Below are 11,588 nucleotides of genomic sequence, written 5' to 3'. Positions count from 1 at the left end.
CTTCGTGATGGGATCAATGGAAAGTTCTTGACTAGTTGAGTACGTAGATGTCTGTGGCTCAAAAGGGAGATGAAGTTCTCATGTTAGACTAGGATGGTATGGTATGTGCGATATGTAGTGGAGGATCGAGATTAGTGTGTGTAAGGTTCAGTTCAGTTCTGGAAGGGAGTTCATAAACTCTTAGGCAGCGCGTAGTTTTAGATAATTAGAGAAATGAACGTCAGATGGTTTGAGAAGGGATATTCAGATGATTAAGGAAATGATTTGACAAGATTATATGTTTCAGAAAAATAAAAGCAATGTGATTAAGTTGATGGCACTTCGGTAGTAGTGCGACACTTTCGGGCTAGATCGACTGCTGATATTCGAGTTTGCTTGGTGGCATAGAAGAATTTTAGAGTATCTCTGGTGATATGACTGGGTATTAGATTTGTGGCATGTATTCGGACGGCGAATTTGGGATCAGATGTGGTGGTTCATGTGCGGTCTGGATTTGGAGACGAAAGTTCTTATATTCAGGCTATGTGTGGTTGTAGATCGTGTATATCGGCACTGTTTAGTGACTATCAGGGTTTGGAGACCCGAAGGGATCTTTTGTTACTTGGTAGATTAGATCTTAGACGTGATATGAGGTTCAGACTGGTTGTCTCTATGTTGTGTTATTCTGGACTATTGCACTAAGGCGACATTGTTGGCTATGCCGGAAATGCCACGGATTAAGTGGCGAGGTCCGCAGGATTATGCCCTAGTGGAGTGGTTTTATATTTCGAAGGCCCAGCGGACGGCTGGGAAGGATTGTCTTCCTTATTTGGGCTTTCGTGACGGATGTTAGTGTAGAGGCTCCTACCATTGATTTAGTTCCGGTGGTGAGGGACTTTTCGGATATGTTTCTTGTGGTCGGGCATGTCATCGGTCAAGGTTGTTGATTTCGGTATTGATTTGATGCCGGGCACTATATCGTATGGCACCGGCAGAGTTAAAGGAGTTGAAGAGAAACTCCAGGATTTTTGTGATAAGGAGCTCGTTGCAGGTCAATGTGGATGCGTGTCTTAATTTGAGTTTGCTTGGTTGGCTCTGAATTGTACTGTTGAGGGGTGTATTGATTCAATTGTTATTGAGCTTATTAGTAAACTGGGGAGATCCATGAGTTACCTTTCTGTGTTGCGAGATGTTATGATTTGTTGGTTATAGGTACATGTGGTGCGGTTCTATTGGGGTCTCATAGTGGAAGTCGAGCGGGAAGAGTAATTGGGTGTTGCTCGGTGAATGGCGTATCGGTTAAGTCCTTTCGGGTTTGCATGGTGTATGTTATTTACTTCAGCGTGAGTATGATGAATTGCTTTGGTTCCAGATATCAAATTGTGCCTGGTTGTCGATTTCGAGCTAGTGACTTAAGGTGGTTCATATGGGTCAGTATTGGATAGGATCGCACATCATAGCGAAGTTATGTGGAGGTATGAACTTGCGGGTTAGACTCGTGTGTTTTGTTCCTATGATGTGAGACGGGTTCTCAGCCTTGTGTTGTGGTGGTACCGGTGAGCTTGAGGTACAGCTCTTTCATTTGAGTCATTTTCATGATTTGAGTATGTTCGGACTGTTGCGTATTGATGTGTGTATTGTGCAAGTTGTGGCTTAGGCCTGTATGAATGTGTCATGTCACCAGAGTAATGTGTTGGATTAGAGGAGATCATTGGGGATCATTAATAAATACGAACGGATGTGATTTTAGCATGTTGGAAGGATAGTATCGAGCTTCGGTTCAGAAATTTGTTGTGGTATTTGCCAAGGAAGAAGTGGCTTCATGAATGGTTGATCTGGAAAATGGTTATGGCTTACCGCGTGTCTTAGTGATCATTGGCAGTATATGAAAGTGTTGGGATGAGACTTTAGTTGATAAAAGTTTTTCTATCGGTATGCGGATGTTGTGTGCAACTGCTGTGGTTAGAAGTTATCACTACGAGCATTTGAGTCATGTGGTATATCAAGTGATTGCACCTGAGATTGCAAGTATGGGTGATTACAGCTGGTTCGGGCTTATTCTGAATATAGATGTGAGATTCTGATCTTGTGAATGATTTCAGAAGTGGAAATGTGGTTCTAAGGCTTATGAGTTAGATTGGGTTGTGAAATTTCAGTTACTGTGTGTTATCGGACCTATGTGAGATAGGGTGACGTGGGATCACCCCCAGGTAAATGCATGGTAAGGTTACTCAGCGATTGGTTAGCTTTTGGAACAACTCTGAGCACGTTCGCGGACGAACGTATGTTTAAGTGGGGGAGGATGTAACGACCCGACCAGTCATTTTGAGCTTTTGCACTTTGCTCGCCAGTTCTCGGGCATGACTTGCCCCGTGTGGTGTATTATGACTTATGTAAATCGTTTGTGTTGGGTTTCAGGTTAATCAGAATGAATTTGGAAGAACAGTCTCAGTTGAAAGCTTAAAATTTGAAAGGGTTGACCAAAATTTGACTTATGTGTATTTGATCTCGGATGGGAATTTTTATGATTTGGTTAGCTCCGTTAGGTGATTTGGGACTTAGGAGCGTGATCGGAATGCATTTTAGAAGTCCGTGGAAGGTTTAGGCTTGGATTGGCGAAATCGAGATTTCGGCGCTTTCCGGTCGATAGGTGAGATTTTGATATTGGGGTCGGAATGGAATTCCGAGAGTTCTAGTAGTTTCGTTGTGTCATTTGGGATGTGTGCGCAAAATTTCAGATCATTCGGACGAGATTTGATAGACTTTCTGATCGAAAGCATAATTTAAGAGATCTTGGAGTTCTTAGGCTTGAATCCGAAGTTGATTTTTTGTTTTGATGTTGTTCGGAGTGATACGAAAACTCGACTAGGTATTAATGATGTTATGGGAGGTGTTGGTATGTTTGGGTTGAGGTCTGATGGCTCCGGGTGTGTTTCGGGTGAGTATTGAGCGAGTACGGACATTTCGGAACTTAGAAAATGGATGGGGCAGAATTTTTAGTGCTGGCCGCGGTAGAATTAGCGCTGAGCGCGCTGGCTTAGTGCTGGGCGCGTAAAAGTGACCACGGTCGCAGTCATGAAGATTTGCAGATCGTCGGTCCAACTTCGGAAGCTCATATCTTTTTATCCACAAGGAATTTTGAGATGATTCAAAAATAAAAGTTGTAGCCCTTCGTGTCTAGTTTCCATAAAGGTAAAGATATCAACTTTGGACATCTGTAGCAAAGGTTATGGCGAAAATACTAAAGCCTGTCACTGCAGAGGAAGGCCTGTGCGGTCGCGGTTGTGTTTGCGCAAACCGCACTGGCTTGCGCGGACCGCGGTCGTTTTGGTGCGGCCCGCGGAGGCTGGAACCTGAGGGGTACCCTATAAATACAAGGTTTTGGGTTTTATTTAATATTTTGACCTAGAGAGCTCGGATTTTGGCGATTTTTCGAAGGTTATTCAAGAAATTCATCGGGGTAAGTGATTTTAATTCAGATTTGGCTAGAATACATGAATCTATCACTGAATTCATCATTTAATTCGTTATTTGGGATGGAATTTGGGAAGAAAATTGTGAAACCTTTCAAAAATGTCAAATGATGATTTGAAGGACCAAATGGTATCGGAACTGGATAATTTTGGTATGGTTAGACTCGTGAGGGTATGAGGATTCTTAAAATGTAAATTTTACCCGATTCCGAGACGTGGGCCCGGGGCTCGGGATTTGCTAATTTCGGGATTTTTGATATTTTCGAATGTTTTCGCTTGGGCTTTGTTCCCTTAGCATATTGTGACGTATTCGTTCTGATTTTGGATAGATTCGACGCGCGTGGAGGACAATTCGAGGGGAAAAGGCGTCGCGAGCTAGTGAATTAGCTAGTTCGAGGTGAGTAATGGCTGTAAATGATGTCCTGAGGGTTTGAAACCCTGGATTGCACATCGTAGTGCAATATTGATGCAAGATATGCGATGGATGATGAGCGTGGGGTCTTTCACTACTGGGGATTGTGACTTGGTCCATCCCGATTGATGATTTTACCGAATATTTGACTGAAATTCATTTGTTATCATCATGATTTGGGCTGATTGCCATATTTGGGCTTCGTGCCAACTATTTGAACCCTTCGGGGATTTTTTTTATCACGGTTTCCTTACTACTTGACTTATTATTTGAACTCTGTCCTGTTGATATCTACTGTTTTACAAACTCATCCACTTTTACTCAGATTTGAAACTTAAATGATATTTCTACATCATGTTTTGGGCTGAGAACTACTGTTTTACTAATGCCCAAGGGGCTTATGATGATTTCCGGACTGAGTAAGGCCGAGGGCCATATGTGAGGATATGCTGAGTGATATGAGGCTGAGGGCCTCAGTTACTATTTATGCCACGCGGTGTCTTGAGTGATGTGAGGCAGAGTGATATGAGGCCGAGGGACTGAGATACTTTATATGCCACGCGATGACTTGAGTGATGTGAGGATATATTGAGTGATATGCCACGAGGTGGCTTGATATAGCGCTTGGGTCGTAAGGGTCCCCTCCGGAGTCTGCACACCCATAGTGAGCGTGGGTACCCATTATTCTGAGTGATTGATGTTATGCCTGAGGGGCTGATATGAGTGATTGTGAGGTAGCCCGAGGGGCTGATACTATTCTGAGAGTGAGCCTGAGGGGCTGATACTGTTCTAAGTGATTGATACTGAGCTCGAGGGGCTAATACTATACTGAGAGTGAGCCCGAGGGGCTGATACTATGCTGAGCGATTGATACTGTGGCCGAGGGGCGGATTTCTACTTGTTATTTATCTGTTAAATTACCGATTTTACTTGTTTTAAAAGGAATATCATTTGATTTCTTCACTGATTTACTACTTTAAGTGATTTTACTGCTTGATATGGAATTACTTTGTGCCTTTACGTGTTTTCATACTTTTAGCCATTATTTATAATTATTACTCACTGAGTTGGAGTACTCACATTACTCCCTGCACCGTGTATGCAGATTCAGCCATAGCAGAGTCCGCACCTGAGCGCTGATTCCTTCTAGGCTAGGCAGTGATTTGGAGTTACGAGGTAGCTGTTGATGTCCGCAGCCCCTTGTCTCTCTTATCCTCTATCATTTATGTTTTCTTCAGACTGTTGTATCGGATTCCGTCCTTTGTAGACCTATAGTAGATTCTGTAGTAGCTCATGACTTGTGACACCCCGGTTTGGGCATGTGTCGGGATGGTTCTTGCGGTTATTATCGTTAAATTCTGCAATTTAGGAGTATTATATTATATGTTATTACCGTTTATGATGATTAACTGTTTAAAAGAGGTGTTCCGTTTTGGTCTGGCTGGCCTTATCTTCATGAGAGGCGCCATCACGACTGGGTTCGGGGATTGGATCGTGACACAGAGACAAGGACAAAGCTCAAAGATTGGAGGAAAAGCTCTAGTCCAAGCTAACCTTACTAAGGGGGTGATGTCATTGCTGTTGTAGTTGAGGCAAACATGGTGGCTAACAAAACTGAATGGATATTAGACATAGGTGCTTCAAGGCACCTTTGCGCCAACAAGGAACTGTTTCACAACTTTGAGGAATCTGCTGATGGCGAGTGTATCTACATGGGTAACTCCACTACAACTGAAGTTATGGGTAAAGAAAAAATTCTCCTTATATTAACTTCTGAAAAAACCTTAGCCTTGAACAATGTTTTGTATGTACCCTCCCTTCGTAGAAACTTAGTTTCTAGTACGCTTCTCAACAAAGCAGGTCTTAAACTTATTTTTGAATCTGATAAAGTTGTTATTTCTCGTGGAGAGACTTTGTTGGGAAGAGTTACCTTAGTAGGGTTTTATTTGTACTGAACATTGCTCAAGAGATTACTAATAATGCTAGTACTTTTAATTCTGCTTATATTACTGAGTTTATTGATTTGTGACATGGTAGACTAGGTCATGTTAATATTTCTTCTATTAAACGACTTAGAAAATGGAATTAATTCCTGCAATTAATGTTGATAATTTTTCTAAGTGTCATGTTTATGTAGAAGCAAAACATGCCAAAAAGCCTTTTTAAGAATGTAACTAGTCGAAAAACATAATTGCTTGAACTAGTACATTTAGACTTAGCAGATTTCAAGAATACTGTTAGTAAGGGTGGAAAGAAATACTACATCATCTTTGTAGATGACTTTTCTAGATACACTAAGGTATATCTTCTTAAGTCAAAAGATGAGGCTGAAAGTATGTTTTGAAAATACAAGGCAGAAGTAGAGAATCAATTAGACAAAAAAATCAAGAGGCTTAGGTCTGACAGGGGTAGTGAATATAATACTAATACTCTAGAAGCCTTTTGTAAGAAAAATGGTATTATACATGAGGTTAGTGCTCCATATACACCCCCAACAAAATGGTATAGCCGAACGGAAAAATAGATTCCTTAAGGAAATGATGAATTCTATGCTTTTGAGTTCGGGTTTATCTGATAATATGTGAAGGGAAGCTGTTTTATCTGCATGTTATGTTCTTAATAAAGTCCCTCATAAGAAGTTAGATAAAACCCCGTATAAGTTATGGAAAGGGTTTGCCCCTAACTTGAAAATTCTGAAAGTGTATGGGTGTTTGGCGAAGGTTGGTCTACCTGATTTTAAACAAGTAACTGTTGGACCAAAGACTTTTGATGCTATTTTGATTAATTATGCTCAAAATAGTGTTGCATATATATTTGTGTCTTTGAATGATAGTTCTATTTGTGAATCTAGAGATGCGGAATATTTTTAGCATGTTTTTCCATTGAAAAATAATGTGCCTAGTGTTGTGCCTAATAATGTTTCTACATCTATGTCTATTAATTCTCATATTGTGCCTTCTTCTAGTGTTACTGCTAATGAGCATGAAAATGAACTTAGAAGAAGTAAGAGGCGTAGAATTGAAGCTAGCTTTGGTCCTGACTTTATTACTACTTTCTTGACTGAAAATATTGATCTTGATATTTTGAGTGATGAATTAGTGTCAATCTATTTAATAGAAGAAGACCCTAAGACATGCAGTGAAGCAATGAGGTCAATAGATGCTAGTTTTTGGAAAGAGACCATTAAAAGTGAATTAGACTTTATAGTTTCTAATCACACTTGGGACTTATCTGATTTACCTAAAGGTTGTAAACTCATAAGTAGCAAGTGGATATTTAAGAAGAAATTGAGACCTGATGGTACAATTAAGAAGTATAAGGCTAGACTTGTTATCAGGGGTTTTAACCAAAAGAAAGACATTGATTACTTTGACACTTATTCTCCTGTGACTAAGATAGCGACTATTAGAACTCTTGTTGCTTTAGCCGCTATTCATAATTTAGTGATATATCAAATGGATGTTAAAACGGCTTTCCTAAATGGTGATTTAAAGGAAGAGATCTATATGTCTCAACCTGAGGGATTTGTGATTCAAGGATAGGAGAATAAAGTATGCAAATTGAGAAAGTCTTTGTATGGTCTAAAGCAGGCACCTAAGCAATGGTATGAAAAGTTTAATAGCACATTAGTGATTAATGGTTTTGTTGTTAATGCATCTGATACTTATGTTTATTCCAAGATGATAGGATCAGATTGTATTATTATATGTTTGTATATGGATGACATGTTAATATTTGGCCCTAATGTGAATGTCGTTAATGAGACTAAGAATTTTTTGTCTTCTAAATTTGAAATGAAAGATCTTGGAGAAGCAGATGTGATTTTAAGGGTTAAAATCAAAAGAACTTCAAATGGTTTTTCATTTTCTCAGTCTAATTATATTGAAAAAATGTTGAAAAGGTTTAATTGTTTGATGTAGCACTTGTGAGAACTCCTTATGATCCTAGCATACACTTGAAAAGGAATAAGAAATCTAGTATTTCTCAAATTGAGTATGATAAGATAATCGGTAGTGTAATGTTTCTCATGAATTATACACGACCTGATATTGCTTATGTTGTTAGTAGATTGAGTAGATATACTCACAACCCTAGTAGTGAACACTGGAATGCTCTTTATCATTTGCTAGGGTATTTTAGAGGTACTATGGATTGGTGTTTGCATTTTAATAAATTTTCTGTTGTTTTAGAAGGATTTTGTGATGCAAACTGGGTTACTGACAATGATGAAGTTAGCTCCACTAGTGGCTATGCATTTACTTTGGGTGCAAGTGTTATTTCATGGAAGTCTTCAAAACAACATTGTATAGCACGATCTACTATAGAGTCTGAATTCATTGCTCTTGAGTTGGTAGGGCAAGAAGTCGAGTGGTTGAGAAACTTATTGGCAGACGTGCCTTTGTGGGGAAGACAAGTTTCACCAGTTTCTCTACATTGTAACTCACAGGCAGCAGTTGGAATTGCCAAAAATAGTGTGTACAATAGAAAAAGAAGACATATCCGCATTAGGCATGGTGCGGTAAAACAGTTGTTGAAACATGGTGTTATTTCCTCGGAATATGTAAGATCCGAAAGAAATTGCGGATCCTTTAACCAAGGGTTTGGCAAGGAGAGTTATCCTTGAAATATCGAAGGGGATAGGGCTAAAGCCCACGGATTGAGGAAGTATGGTGGATATCCGTTTGTGGTCAAACGAAGCCATATGAGATCTCAATATGCACTACATTTCCTATCCCTATGGCATGTGGTAGTGCTTTATAAGGTTGAGCTTATTTTGCTCTTAATGATTCCATAGCCTTAAGGTAGTCTATGTGTAGATAGACTTGATGGAATCACCTATGTGAGTGTAAAGGTGTGGTTGCCTTTTATGAAAGACTTGGGATGTCTTTCTAGAGCACTCATGAGACCCAAGGTACGTGCATAACCATAAAAGCACTTTGTTACTATTGCAGAGTTTGCATAAAATTAAGGATATAGTATGTGTTGTGGGGGTCTCAATTAATGTCCATTCAGTTCAAAAGTACTTCACTTTGTGGATGTTAGTTGTTGCCTCATTTCACTACGTGTCAATTCAAATCGAAAGATATTGACACTTAAGTACATGTTCCTTCTTTTGCCCAAAATTGTTCTATTCTTGTCTTTGCATTAGTGGGGGATTGTTGGTATTATTTATAATGCAAAGTCAAAGATTTCTTTTTGCAAATCCATTTACAACCAATAGCCATGAGTCTTTTTATTTTACTAGTATCCTACCTATTTCCAAGTGGCCAAATACTCTTAGATAATTGGTATATAGCAAGAGTTTTTACATGTGGCATTGATTTAAAGCCAAGTGTTGAATGACTTTGATAAGTGGCAATGCAAATCTACCATGTGTCTTCATGCACGGAAGACTAGGTACACTTTTTGAGAAGAGACTAGGTACACTTGTCAAATGGACTAATATATTTGGACAAGTGTTAAAAGACTCTCCACACTTGTCATACATGCAACCTCCCTAATTGCCTATAAATAGGATGGTCATTAGCCATCATATTCACTCAATTTCTTAACCAATAATTCATCTTGCTAATAATCACTTTCTTCCTACAACATTTTAATTTCTGTAACAACTACAGAAAAAACCTTCATCTTCTCTTCTTTCTGGGCAACTGTTTTGTGCAAATTCTAAACTTCCAGCCACGAGTGCACGTGTTCGGAGGTGCTGCGAAACCTTGGGGAGCGACCGATCTTAACGATTTGTACCCAGTTTGGCCGAAATCGCTTTTAAGGCAGTGGCTTGCCACAACACAATATTTTTTATAAGATGTTCTTCTTTTCTTCTTGTTCTTAGTCAATATTATCTACTCATTTTCCTTACACAGGCTTCGGATGCAAGCTAACAAAGAGGATACAAATAAATGTAAATAGAAAATAGAGAAGTGAATATAATCTCCTCCTATGTTAGCTTCGAAGTAGCTGATTACAAATTCGATTAACAATACAACAGTGTGTAACAATCCGGATAAAATAAGAGTTTAATTATATTATGGTTAGTCTTTTAAATACTAAAAATGAAATAAACTTGAATTAGCAAAATAAAGAATAATTCATACAATCAGCTCAGATTTATTTGGGATCGATAAGTTAAATAAAAATGTGACATTTCACGATGAAATATGTATATCGAATTCTTTTTATGGAGAGATCCGTCAAGATCTTGATTGCCATATGCCAATAGATTTGGGCTTTCAAAGTGGACCTACCTTAGCCTCAACAACCCATGAGTAAATAATGGGAAACAATACAAAGAACATTTGTCTGAAAGTGTATGAGGGGCCGAACAAGCAGCTCAGCCACAGCCTGCGCCTTGCATAACACATTCATTTTGGTATTTCGCAGTCTTATTTTGACGAAAAAGTCTTTAATGGAGAAGGTTTTGACTGTTTTTGCAGCATTCGTTGAATATTCACAGTCTGGTGTTATTACTGGAACTATAACAATATGAATAGCCTCATAATGCTCTTATCTCGATTTTTAAAAGTTATTAATTACTTACAAATATATCTTACTCCTTCAGCTGAAAAACCAAGGTCCCGTAGCTCAGTTGGTTAGAGCGTTGGTCTTATGAGCCGAAGGTCGCGGGTTCGAGCCCCGCCGGGACCACCTTTTTGAGTGTATTTTCTATAAGGGTGCAAAGATGATTTTCATGGAATTGATCGAACACCAATTACCTACATCAACACAAAATAAGGAAACCTCTTTATACATTCACTGCTGAATTTTCCAGAAAAAAAATCTTAACAGGACTCTCAATCCTTTAACTTGTCTGTAGTCCTAATCTGATGTAAGTTTTTAGTGAAAAAGATAAACTCATTCTCAATCTTTTTTCTTTTTTCTGTTTTCTATTCATCCACCATATTTTTTCAAAAGAAAAGAGAAAGGAAAATTGCGTAGTTCCTTGTCAATTTTGATGCTAACATCAATTAAAACGAATCAGAAGATCCCTTATTCCTTCTCCTCAGGTTTGACACACTACATTATGTTCTGATGAATATTTTCACTATTTAGAAATCATGAACGTTGAGTAGCCTGATTAGGTAATATATTCTCTAGTGGTTCATCCAATGCTTATATCCTGGAATATGCCATCAAAGAAATTAAGTGTTCTAGTTCAAATCGTTAACAAGAAAGTATAGAAGATCTAATGCTTGGAATTCGAAGTCGTTCTAGCCTCTTGAATCATTTTGTCTTCTTGTAGCAAAGCAGAAAATGCACTGCATGGACTAAATTATAACAACCCCTTCCCCGAATCAAATCCCTTTTATGGATGTAATCGATAACTTCATAGTTTCAATTCATTCTCAAATATGTAGCACAGGTGATAGAGCAATTTGAAATAGTATCCAAGAAACTTTGGTCATTCAACACGATGGCGCAAGCCAATTGAGAACTATATTTTTCAAACGAAAACTCTTCTTTTTAGGAAAAAGATTCCCGGTCATTCTTCGAAGCTGATTTGGAAACAAAACATTGATTCCGTTATGTGAGGCTCCAGCTTAAAACTTTAAAACTATATCAAATTTTACTCGACAACTGAAGCATGGAGAGGAAAGAATGCAATTTCAAAGAGGCCCAATCGGACCCAAGAACCGGACAGATGACAGTCCCCACTGTGATACCTCATGCAAATTCTAGTTAATGACCCGAAAGAAGTTACTAGCTTCTTGCTATCGAGCGTGCCT

General features: G+C 38.8%; 1 non-coding gene across 1 annotated transcript; it reads left to right on the top strand.

The window, feature by feature from the left end:
* The first annotated feature begins 10,435 nt into the window (after window positions 1–10,435).
* Window positions 10,436–10,509, top strand: TRNAI-UAU (transfer RNA isoleucine (anticodon UAU)). The gene has a single exon. It is a non-coding gene; the product is annotated as a tRNA-Ile (tRNA).
* Window positions 10,510–11,588: the final 1,079 nt, after the last annotated feature.

This window comes from Nicotiana sylvestris, chromosome 7 (genome assembly GCF_000393655.2).
Source record: "Nicotiana sylvestris chromosome 7, ASM39365v2, whole genome shotgun sequence".
NCBI classification, from domain to species: domain Eukaryota; kingdom Viridiplantae; phylum Streptophyta; class Magnoliopsida; order Solanales; family Solanaceae; genus Nicotiana; species Nicotiana sylvestris.
The sequence above is the reverse complement of the archived record's forward strand: the minus strand, read 5'-3'. Positions and strand labels throughout refer to the sequence as shown.